We start from the raw sequence: 13,232 nt of genomic DNA on the forward strand, positions 1-13,232 counted from the left end.
GCTCCAACTGTAGGCAGTAGCTACAGTATGACCTCAATAGACAGACACACACAAATGGCACAGGCCACACCTCCTATGTAGACCACACACACACACACCACACTGGTCGGACCCCACCATCCCTAATTACACTTCCTGCCGAGGCACACAATTGGCCTTTTATAAATCTCAGCTCCGGGCCAATATGGTCCTTCATCAGGCACTGCCCGGGGACTATCCCTGTATGCAAGTATTGTGTTAATTGTATATTTAGTTTTAATAAATTCTATTCTTGTAACAAAGTAAATCTACCTGCTTGCTTTAATGAGACATTGTGATACATAGCTGATACTATTGTAATTAGTAACACTGGGTGTTTTTATTGCATTTCGTATTTTACAAACAAACAAGGGGAAGCATCTATTTAACGCTAATATATCTGACAAGCTCATTTCCAGATAATACTTCATATTCCCAGCCAGTTCCCAATAGATACTGTGTTTCTGTATCATCCAGATTAGTTAGTAATACGTGTTCAGGGAAGACTAAAAACTATCTGAATATAATTTTTTACTTAAGAACTGCAATACATTATCCAACACTTAAACAGGAGGAAAATAAATGGAGACACTTACGGAACTCTAATCATCTTTAGTTATACAAGCCCCAGAGAGTGCCGGCTGGCTTTTCAGGAGATAGTAATTAAACACACAGTGGTGTTTTTCTAAGGTTTCCTTATCTTACATTAGGATAAAAATAAGGTCTATATTTTACTTTTGTTAGGTCAGAGAAATAATGGATTTCTTCCCCCAGCATTTAGCAGTGAATAGTCTGCGAGGACAGTTCTGGCAGACAACTAAACATGTACTTAACCGCACACAAAGCTTCATCAAAATGTATATCCAGGTTAAGCAGTTTATCTATTAAGTTCAAGAAACAAGAATTGGAAAAAATAAATAAACGACAAAAGCTATTAAGCTGTAAATGTAGATTAGATTAATAAAGAGATATTACTACGGCAACAATAGGACGTGGGCTATTTTTAGACATGGGGGTGCATAGGCAGTAAGTACCAAATAAAAGGATCACCTAAAATAATAGTTAATTACATTGTTTTAACATCTTCTATTCTCATCACCCTTATGTTCATGTCTTCTTCCTTATTGCAGTAGTCTAAAAAAAATAACCAGATATATGAGTTCAATGTAGAACCTGTGTTTTGGGGTAAGTTCTAAAAACAACTGAAATATTTTGGTAAAATACAGTAAGTTTTGTGTTTTTTATTAGTTTTTTTTAAACATTACAAAGTTGTTGAAAAATACCCAAAAATAATAATAAAATAATCTAATTTTGAGCAGTGTTTTTTGTTTGGTCCTACAAAGGCAATGATGTAAGCTTAATTTACATTTATACCCCTTTTCCACTATCTTAAATATCCCGGGTTTATGGACTTGAGCGTGCACAACCCAGGATTGCAGGCAGGTGGAAATGCTTCCAGTTGAAATGATCTTGGTCATAAGACCGAACATTTCAACCCGGGTAGCAAGCAGGGTTGAACACGGGTTCAAACCGGCTCACTGTGCATTGTAAACGGGTAGTGACCCGGGTCCCGTTCATTGCAATGCAATAGCCGGTGCCGGGAGATGCTTTTATCTCCCAGCGCCGGCTCAGGACCCACTTTTGGTGACTTCACCCGCTCGGCATTATGCTGGGTGCGGAATCTAGTAGAAAAAGGTTCACAAGCCGAGTCATACCTGGGTTGGAGCTGGGTACAAAATCCCAGGTGCGACTTGGCTTGTAGATGGAAAAGGGGTATTATAATTTATATTATTATTTATAATAGCCTCACATTGGAGGGATTCAGAGTTGTAGAGGCTGTACACTATCTATTGATGTATGCAAGCTAAGGGCATAGGAAGTGTGATATACTGTAGACTACATCCCGACTGCCCCAGGAGGACACACACTACCACGCCAGTCCCCACCACTGGGTACATAGGTCAATTGCCTGACTGGCTACTGTTGTCACCTCCATAAACTTCAGCCAGGGAGGAGGCAGCAGTTACAGCAAATACTGTAGCCGTTACACATCGGCCATCTTGGATTCAAATAGAAGCTTCTCCTTCCCTGGGAGCTGGCTATGCAGATGCAGAGAGGAGACACTGTGGGCTGCCTAAGGGACAAAAAAGTCTATGAACGTGAGATGTAATGTTAATCCTATACATGAAGTTCAGAGATGTAACTTGAGCCTCCATAAACTTTATGTGCAACATGTTCCTTGCACTGCTTCTCAACCCCCAAGGTGCCACAAGTGTTGAATATGTGCCACAGAAAATAAAGAAGCAAGTTGTTAACTGCACTGTAACAAACGTGCCACCTTTCTGGAACTTCAATTGTTCACTGGTACTCAGTGGCCATCAGGACTTCAACTCCAAGTACTGCAAGTTCAATATCAATCTTGGTACATATATACAAAGCAGTAAGATAATGAGTAGATCTTCAGTATACTCCATGTTAATAGAACTATGCAGAAATGCAACTCAGTTATTTTTAATAAGCAACAATCATAACACTGAAGTCAGAAACTTAGTAGATCTTTCACAAAGTCCAGGATAGCAGCCCCACAGATAAATATCACCAGCTAACAGGCTTTCCAAATCAGACAGGCAGATGAATTTTGATGAGCAGCTCAGAGTATAAGTCCATATGTGCAGCAGGACAAGACAGAGTCACTAGTTGGGTGCGGGCAACACCCAGGTGTCACCTGTTGGCCAGCGACAACATTATGAGTATCACCTGGCTCCTGTCACAGAGGAGGAGCTGATACTGCACAAAGAATGGTCCCCAGGGCAGCCCACATCTCCCAGGGAACCTAAGCGATGAAAACAGGGTCCAGACCACATCCCTACTCATAAGGCCATGTCCCCTTTTCACTAACATGTGCTAAAGGTGTGCAAGCTGCTTAAAAAGCTGCAATGAGTCTTCAGAGGTAGGGAGACACCCCAAAATAGAGTTTCCATTTGGACTCTTTATCAGGACTGAAACATCCAATTAAAACCAGTCAAATAACCTATAAGTAATCTAACTCCAGATGTAGCCTTCAGGAGTCAGAATGAATGCCAGCACAATGAGACCTAGTCTACACAGCTGACTGGTTTCCAGGATACTGATTGGAGCACACATAACTAGCTTATTATCAATAGAACTGTGCTCACTGCTTACTACTGATTCTAACAGTTCTAATAATATTGGGATAGTTCCATTCTTCAGGCACTATCATGGCATTCCACTTGTAGCCCGGACTGCAGTCTCCCAAGTGCAAGTGGAAAGGAGGAGAACAATCTGTCACCACCACTGCCAGTCTATGACTCTATAGGTTCAAGCATGATAGAAGTCCTGTATGCAAAAGGGAGAGGTACAGTAGTTACTAAAAATTAGGCAACGCACATAAGTTGCATTGAAGCATGAGGAGCCCTCAAACTTTATATAGAATTATAAATCAGTGAGAGCCTGTTAAAGGAAGGGGAGAATGTTTTTAATAGTAGGCCCTAAGCCAGGAGACATTCATTGTCATACTGAACTTAATTGTTATGCAAGAATTTAGAATGATATATATATATATATATATATATATATATATATATATATATATATATAGTTTCTGCTAGCCTCTCTGAAGCACACAGGAGTCTCTTAGGAGATATATCTATTTTATTTTTGGATGAAGTTTCATCATCCATGATTTTAGGAAAAAATCTTTTTAGTTATGTTCTAAAGGAGGATAACAGGAATTCAAATACCTGCTGCTTTATAGGCAATTTCACCCACTCCAATTTAAAGGAGACAGACAGGAATTCTAAGACCTATTTTTGGGCCACACTAATTGGCTTTAATCAGACCTTTCAGCGGATATAAATTCATATTCCTAATATAGGTATTAAGGACATAATACCTTATACTATTAATCTATTCTGGAAAATATCTGTGCAAACGGAGAAGAGTATCCCATAGATTTCACAAATTTCACGACCACAAGATTATTGTATTTCCCCTGATGAAGTCTCTGTGAGACGAAACGCGTCGGGATTGTCTACAAGCGTTTTTTACCGATTATCCTGTGAAGAAAATAAACAAACAAACTATTGGAAAAGATCTCCTTTATTACTTCATCGGATTTTTGCAAATTTGTATTTAAATTCTGTTATAGGCGCCACACCATTATTGGGTAAAAGTATTGGGCTTTGTTCGTTCCCTATCCCTCAGGGAACTTAGTGGTGAGGCTGCCTTACTTGTACAAAGTATAAAAAGTATATCATTCTGTAAAAACATTTATTTGTCAAATAGGCTCTAGCGCGAGGTGGAATATTGGGGATACATATATATATATATATATATATATATATATATATATATATATATATATATATACGGTAGTGCGGTCCGGCACTCACTCCAACGTGACAGCTGCCCCGGTGCCCATCCAAACAGTGGGATAATTGAAGAAAAGAGACTGGCACTCATGGGTCTTGGTACAACAAGTGTATTCACAGCGGGTGAGAAAACGGATGCTTTTATTGCGCGTAAAACAGGTCATCAGTCTCTTATTTTTGAAACAGGTGAGGCTTTGTTTTACGCGCAATAAAAGCATCCGTGATCTAATTGTTCATACCGACATTACTGGATACAGCAATAACCTGCAACCAGCTGAAGGCACCTTCTTGAGGAAATCACCAGGGTGTTACAAGTGCATTCAATGCACTACCTGTCAATCCATGAGAACGGGCAGCACATTCACCATACCCTCAGCACAGGGCACGTTCAAAATCAACCAGGTGGTAACTTGCACCACTTCGCACGTCGTGTACTTACTAACCTGCCCATGATCTAAAGGCTACGTGGGTAAGACCATCCGACCCTTCAGGGAACGTGCAGCAATGCACCGCTCAACTATTAAAGCAGCGCTGACCAACAAGGGGAAAGAAAAGATCTCAGAACACCCGGTGGTGAGACATTTCGCCGAAGCTGACCACAAATTGAGCGACCATATTATCATCAAACATGTTCCAGCGCAGCTGAGAGGCGGAGACAGAGATACTAAACTCCTGCAAACCGAAGCCCGCTGGATCTTCAAATTGAAGACCACCTGCCCAAACGGATTGAATGAAAGGATGCTGTGGAACGTATTCTAGCTACGCTGGTCCCCAACTTACAGCAGTATGACATGCTGGACCCCCTCGCAGCCCAGTCCAACCCACCTGTTCCCATGTTGTCACCCTTGTCCCTACCAGATTTCATGTAGAAATGTGAATATTATCCTAACTACCCTGGCTACATGACACACAGCAGAGGACTTGCTGGACCAACCTACAGCATACCCCCTTCCTGCCCAGCCCTGCCCACCCGTTCCCGTGTTGTCACCTTTGTCCCTGACCCGCTCCCCAAGAAGATGGTCTCCGTTACAGTTTCATGTAACTTATACCCATTTATTATTTCTAGCAGCAGCCCATGCATACATATATTGCTGCGGCACCAGAAATAAGGCACATAGAATATAGGGTTACAAATTGTACCCATGTTCCTTTAAGAACCGGGACTGCCCCTCTCCACCATATGCCGGCCACAGCACACTGATTGCTTCATGATTTGCACCCGGGCTATGCTACTACTAATGTATACTGCATGTGCTAGACCAGTCTTACGCTGCTGTTTATGTTTTAATGTTGTCACCACTAGCACTCACAAATATTCACTTCACCATGTATCACACAGGTTGCCTAGACAACCCCTGACGTGCGTTGCCGGTGGAGGACAGGAAGTGCTGCACCAGCAACTTCCTGCCACATGCTGGACACGGTCAGGGGGGACGGGCTCCCTTCTCAAGCTTCCCTCACCACATAAAGGTAAGGGTCTTTTCACTTGTGCACTTGTTGTATTTCTGCACCTTGATAACGGGGTCTTCCCGAAACGTTGGTATGTTTTGCACCATGTACTTATAAAGAAGAGTTGTTTTTTACTGCAAGTCTCCAAGTGCCGCCATTTTCTCCACGCTGCATCCATTGTTTTGGAAGGCACTGGAGCAAAGTACTAGAAATGATTGAGTGCCGGTCCGCCCCCACACAGTATATATATATATATATATATATATATATATATATATATATATATAATTTATGGATTTGTAACCACATAATGTGTTAAGTCCTTTATTAGAAAACATATGTGGATAAGGGATGGCCTGAAAATAGCCTATTGTATTTGCATTGCAAATCCATCTTGAAACATCACATTCACTAGTTGCCTACACCAGAGGTTCTCAATCAAGTTCCCAAAGTCCAGGTTTTAAATATAACTAAAATTAGCACAGATACTTAAGTATTACCTCAATCATTTTGATTTAACCTTTTATGCTCAACAGGGCCTGGTGAAAGGTTCCTGGTGCCATAGGCTAATACACATGTAGCTCCCCTTGTAATGATGCTAACCACACATGTATGGGCGCTCATGGACTCGCCAGTCATACTGTTCATGTTTGTGTACGTAACAAAGGTTATACAACTGGCATGTAGAATCTAATGCTTAAAAGAGACTTTAGCTTTTGGTTGCCCAGCTGGCTTTGTAGCACAATGTACATAAAATAATGGTTCCATCAGTTAGTAACATTGGCATAGCCATCTGTTATTCACCTTAAGAACTTTACCTTCCACAGTACATCGGAACAGGTAATAGCTAAGAAGGATAGAATAGAATAAGTAGGCCTTAATTTTATTCATAGGCTGTCACCTGCAAGGCGCCCCCCATGTCCTGGCACCCTATGCTGCAGCCAAATCAACCTATTGGCTAATCGGGTAATCTGCGGCGTAGCTAAGTTTTGGGCGCCCCCCGCCCCCGCCGTTAGGGTGGGGGCGCCCCCCGCCGCCCATTCAAACCCCCCCAATCCCCCGCAGCCTTACCTTTCGCGCTGGTCCCGGCGACTCCGTTCTTCTGCTGAGGACCGGACCACCACAAAATGGCCGCCCCCATGCAGCAGACAGTTTCAGAGAACTGTGTGCTATATGGGGGCGGCCATTTTGTGGTGGTCCTCAGCAGAAGAACGGAGCCGCCAGGACCAGCGAAATAGGTAAGCCTGCGGGGGATTGAGGGGAGGTGTAACTATAGCACCGCAGCCCCCGGCGCCCCCATATGCACAGCACCCCCCCCCGCGGTGGCGGGGGCTGCGGTGCTATAGTTACACCAGTGAGGGTAATTGGTGCTCAAGCATGGACATCACGAAACCTGGACTGTTTTTATGTGTTGATAAGCTGTCCAGGGTTAGTGGAATTAATCAATGAGGTTAACTTGAGTAAATTAGGATGTAGTCAAAAAATCAACAATAACTATGTCAACATTCATCATTTCAATTTCACAATGCTGACTGTTATTATGTGAATATTGTTACAATGACAACAGGCAACATAATGTTGGCAGGTAAAATGTGAACATTGTCAGAATGTAGGCCATAGTGTTCAGTTGGAAGGGTTGCGAGGGGAAATTTGGCTTAAGCTGTGGGCAGGGGTAGATTAGGTTAAAGTGTTAGAGGGAAGGGTAAAGATACAGATTAAAATGAGGGATAGTTTAGAAATGCCAGAGGAACAGAGTTCTGACCTGAAAGTGATGGCCACATGCAGTGGGGGTTTTTACCTATGGGCTGCAGGGCTGTAGACCCCCAGGTAAAATCTGCCCCTGTGTAAAGCCAGATGTGAGACTGCACTGGCTTCACTGTGACTGGCAGTGACTTCCTAGTGGAAGTCCAGCCTTCCAGTCACTCAAGGCAGTCCCATTGGGAGGTGTTCCCTCCCTCCATGATGCCTCTCTATACGCAGCTGTGGGGCAGCCCCTAAAACAGGTTCTGCGTATGCACAGTACCACGGACGATACTGCACATGCTCCGGACCCGGAACCAGTCTATGGGTCTGCTCCCGAAGAGGCTGGGGCCAACACATGTGCCGTACCAAAGAGGCTACTGAGCATTCGCCAGTCCCGCGATGGTGAGGCGGGGACCAGCAGTGGTGGCACCGGAGGAGGGGCATCTTGGCAGCCCCTCTCCTCCGACAAGGTAAGAGCCACCACTGGTCATATGTCTCCTGGGAACCCTTTGTTGCTGCTGGAGCAGCTGCAGCTGCCAGGTGAAATGTTGACATTTAACCCAGGAAGCCTGTGTAGGACACAGAGAGACATTGTTGTGCTTTGCAAAGTGGTGTGGCAGATCTGGAATGGCAAAGGCAGAAGATCAATCTGACATTTAAGAGTTATTAAAGCACATACCTGTATATATGCCAGATAGGAGAAAGATTCACCTGTCATACCAGGAGATGATGAACGTGTAGATAAGCATTTTTGTAGCACGTTGGTAAGAACATTGCATGTCATGGAATATTTCTAAGGTGAAGGCGACATGACAGGAAGTGAGAGAGTCAATTATGACATCAAGGCAGCAGATTGGTAACTGGAAGAAATGACATCATCATTGGTTGTGAAGATAATTAGAAGAGAAATGGTAACTAGGGGAGGAGAGAACATGATAATAGCTGTCTTCAACATTGTGATCTTTAGGTGGTGTTGGAATAACCACAAAGAGATAGCAGGAAGATATGTACAGTATCTACACAAGATAGTAAAATCTGAATGACAGGGAAGGAGAGGTAGGTTTGTGTTATCAGCATACAGCTTGTATGGGAGGCTGATAAAAGACGAGAGCTCATTTCTGAGCAGCTGAAACCACAATGTACATTGTCACTAGAATGGTTTGTTTGTAAGAAAATTGTATCGAACTAGTTTAAAGCCCGACAAACTCAACACACAGCAGGGGCAACTTGACACCCTGGACACAACATGAATAAAATGCAAACAGTAAACACACCAAACATCTCAAAAACATGCAGAAAAATACATGAAAAATATATCACATATACAATAATAAACAAATATCAGTGCATGCAATCCAAAAATTATAGCCAGTATTCAAGCAAAAACGTATCTGCGAACATATAAGATGAGGGGATGTATCACATCAAACTTTTCCAGTTCAATTTATCATTAAGACATCCAGAGTGGATAGTTGGATTTGAGTCTAAGTAATCTCTTTGCCCTATATACCCCTCTCATAGAATCTCCAATGTAATCAGTCATAAAATACATTACTTCAAAGAAGCAATAGAATGACCCACCATTGAAATGGTGTGCCACCGTCTGGTCCACAGTCCTACCCACAAGGGATAGGTTAATGGCCGACCAGTGGAGCGCCATTCTGTCACGAAAGGGACGTGTCGTCAGAACTCTTGTTCATCACACAGTATTGTGTCATCATTTCTCTACTGCAGTGCATCGCATAAAAGTAAAAGTTTAATCCACTTCATGCAAATGATGATTGATACCACACTGAAGTCTCTGGATTACCATCTTCTAGATTATCGCATTTAATGCAAAATCCACATTATTTACTTTGCTATTATGACTCATCGGGGGAAATTTACAAAGATCGAATGGGTATGAATGCGCGTACACTTACCCATGCAATGTCAAATATGGCTGCTAAATTAACTTTAGCTATAAGCTGAATTCTGGTATGTGAATGAATACACAATCGATAGAACACTTCTGTATTTGGCCATGATTTCTATGGTGGTGTGCTCATTTACTAACATTCGTACTGCTGAATTTGGCTGGTAATTCAGCAGAAAATACGCCTGGAAAATGCTCCTCATTTTCCAGGCGTATTTGGCTGAATACTGCATGGATCGGACTGATTCTTGTTCTTTCATGTTCTTGTGTAAAAAGTAGAAAGAGAAATAATAATAAAAAAAAAACGGCATAAGGTCTCCCCACAAGTGCATAACCTGCCCCGGACTCATTGAGCCAGTCCTAGTCGCACAAATACAGGGTCAAAAATGTGATGGGGTCTCCCTGTATTTCAATAACCAGCACCAGGCTATGGCCTGGGTCTGGTTCCCAAAATACAGAGGACAAAATGAGTAGGGGTGCCCCATATTTCAGAAACCAACACCGGGCTCAAACAGCCAGCGGTGTCATGCCACAGTCGGGGGACACTTTTTACATAAGGTCCCCCGCCAAAAGTATGATCACCCTGGTCGGTCAGCCCGGGCTGGGTCTTTTCCAGAAGTCCCCACCACCCCTTTTAGTGCATCACACACTGATTCCATAAAAGTGTAAAGAATAGATCAAAGTATTGCGCTCTGTTGTGGAACAATGAGTCCCAGCAAGCCTCCCCCACATGAAAGGATTTGGAGAACCACAAGTCCCAGCATGCAGGGCATTAATGGGCCAGCTGGTTCTTGTAGTTCCACTACAGAACCAATATGTAAATAAAACACACACCTTAATAAAGTATACGTTTAATTTACACTAAACACATCCATACTCACCTATAGGGTCCACCTTCTCCACCAGATAATCCATAAGGTACTGTACCTGTGAAAAAAAATATATACTTACCATCCCAACCGTCATACTGTAGATTGCGTACTCTTTGTCCCAGTAGCATCCACAGCTGTGTCCAAAAAAATAAACCGAGAATGAGGGAATTCCCAGGGAGACGTCAGTCACCGGCTCCTCCCTCAGCCATTCAGGAGTCCAAGAAGCCCATGTTTTGAATTTAACATGGGCTAGTAGGATGGCAACCTGCAACTCAGGCTGAACACAAGTGCCCTCAATAAGGTAAGTACTGGTAATCTGGAAAGACAATGACTGCGGTAATGACTAAGTAGTAAACATTTACTCAAATCTGCATTAATTGAATGGTAAGATAAAGCATATGACATCAGTGCAATGCACCTACTAAGGAAAGATACTACGTGTGAAATGTATTAGGATGAGAGAATCAGAAAGTTTTGTAAAGCCGCAATCATTTACACTTCAACACACGTCTGAGCAATGTACCAACTGGGTGTGGTATGTTAGTTCAACATGGAGGGAGTCAATCATATTGACGCGAGAATGTTGAATTGCTTGCATTGTGGACATGCTTAGCATATTGGCTGTAACCATGTTGTTCTTCATCATGTATACAGTAAATGTATGATATGTCGACATGAATAAATGTACTACTGGTAGCTCAGTGGCTATTTATCTGGCCCAGGCTCCAAGGCCTTCTGCCAGGTTGCGGCAGTGGTTCAGTTACGTTTTCTCACCCTGTCCCAAGCCCTTACTGTTATCCGTGTAACTGGGAGATAGAAAAGTCATTAAGGGGGAGAAAGGGTATCAGCCCCATTATCTGCATCTCTCCCATGTATGAAGGAGGAGACATGTGCAAGGTGACACACTTACTATATCACTGTTTTAGGAAGACAATCTATAGAAGTAATGTAATGAAAGTGAATTTAAATTGTTTTTAAATTGCTCTTAAAATTAAAATAAACACAATGGGTGAAATGTAATAGGATGAGAGAAGCAGAAAGTGAGAGATTTGGTAAGAAATCTTCAATGTTTTTTAAAGCGGCAATCATTTACACTGCAAAATCAAACCTGGTTTTGCAGTGTAAATGATTGCCGCTTTAAAAAAACTGGAGAGTTCTTCCAAAGTCTCTCACTTTTTGCTTCTCTCATCCTATTACATTTCACCCATATTTTGTTTAACAAAAAAATCACCAATATGCATCACAATATTGTACTACACTGCAGATACAGTACAGGTTGAGTATCCCGTATCCGAGTATCCGTTATCCAAATTATTCCGAAAACCAGACATTCCAGAAAGTGAATAAAAAATATTTTTTTTGCTAAAAACTCACTGGGGACATTTGTAACAGCACTACTGGTGACATGATATGTAACTGGCACTATATATGTGCAAGAAAATGATTGCTTGACATTCAAATTCAATATCTGAGATAGTACACAAATTTTGTTTCATGTTTTGAAACCTTGTTTTTTGAACAAATAAAATATATTTGTGTGTATTTTATGTGGTAATAAAATATATTTGTGTGTATTTTATGTGTTTATACAGCATACATGCAAGATACTTCAAAATACATAATTGAAATATTAAAATATTCCGAAATACGGAATAATCCGTTATCCAAAATTCTCCTGGTCCCAAGCATTTTGGATACGGGATACTCAACCTGTACTGTAAATATATTTAATTTCATTATTAAAGGACTTTTACTTCATCTAATGCCATTCAGATATTGTATAATCTATAGTTTTGGGCACATACTGTAATCATTGAGATCACGGAAGAAATTATGTCAGTAGAACTCAGATCTTCATATGAAATGTTCTAATTGACTAAAGTTTTACAGTATACTGCTTAATTGGTGTACAAAACAAAATATTAACAAAACAAAGAGAGTAACGATTGGATCAAATTAGGTGGATTTACTAATGAACTCCCTTAATGGCATGTACTACTACAGTATGTTACTAAAACGTTGGCCATCAGTTTATTGGTAACAATAATAACAATACAGTACTGTACCTTGTTTGGTGGCAAGGAGAAAGTGAGCAGATCACACTTCTACTATGAGGTCCTACAATCCATCAGTGGCCTCCCAATCACCAAAAGGTGTCAACAAATTGTCAACTAAATCATAGTGGTGCCCAGGGTCGGATTAAAGCAGGGGGAAAAGGGGTCAGTACCCCTGGGCCTCCCTCTAGCTAGGGGCCCCTGTGGTTGGCATGTATTTTTTTTTTTTAGCTAAAGGTTTTGTGCATGGGAGTAGGCCAGTGCTGTAGCTTCACCTATCTGCCAATGTGACAATGATTAATGGTGCTGAGCATGGGGAGCCAAGGCACACTGACTGCACAAGTGTGCAATAATGAATTAACGGGAGTTGATTAAGTCCCACGACACTTTGTACAAGAGGGCAGAGGCTGAGAGGTTTGTGCTGAGCTCTGATTGGTGGAGCTCATTACATGCTTCTCAGACCCATGGATGACAGCAGCAGCAGCCTAGTCATGGTAGGGTTTTTAATCAGAGGCAGCACTGGGACTGTGGGGTTTCCTACAATCCTACAGAGTAAAGTGCAGAGGGACAAACACATGCTCTTCATGTGGCATGTATGTATGTATGTATGTATGTGTATCATATATATATATATATACAGATGTGTCCACGTACATCTGGTTTTACTGCGCCACGTATGGCACAATTTTGCACACCTTGGACTCTGCAAAAGTCATGCTTTGTGATTTTTCTAAAAATTTGCTTCTCTAATCTATTACTTTATACAAGCCGTGTTTTACATATTGTGACA

This window comes from Crinia signifera, chromosome 7 (assembly GCF_055691185.1).
Source record: "Crinia signifera chromosome 7, ASM5569118v1, whole genome shotgun sequence".
In the NCBI taxonomy this organism is placed as follows: domain Eukaryota; kingdom Metazoa; phylum Chordata; class Amphibia; order Anura; family Myobatrachidae; genus Crinia; species Crinia signifera.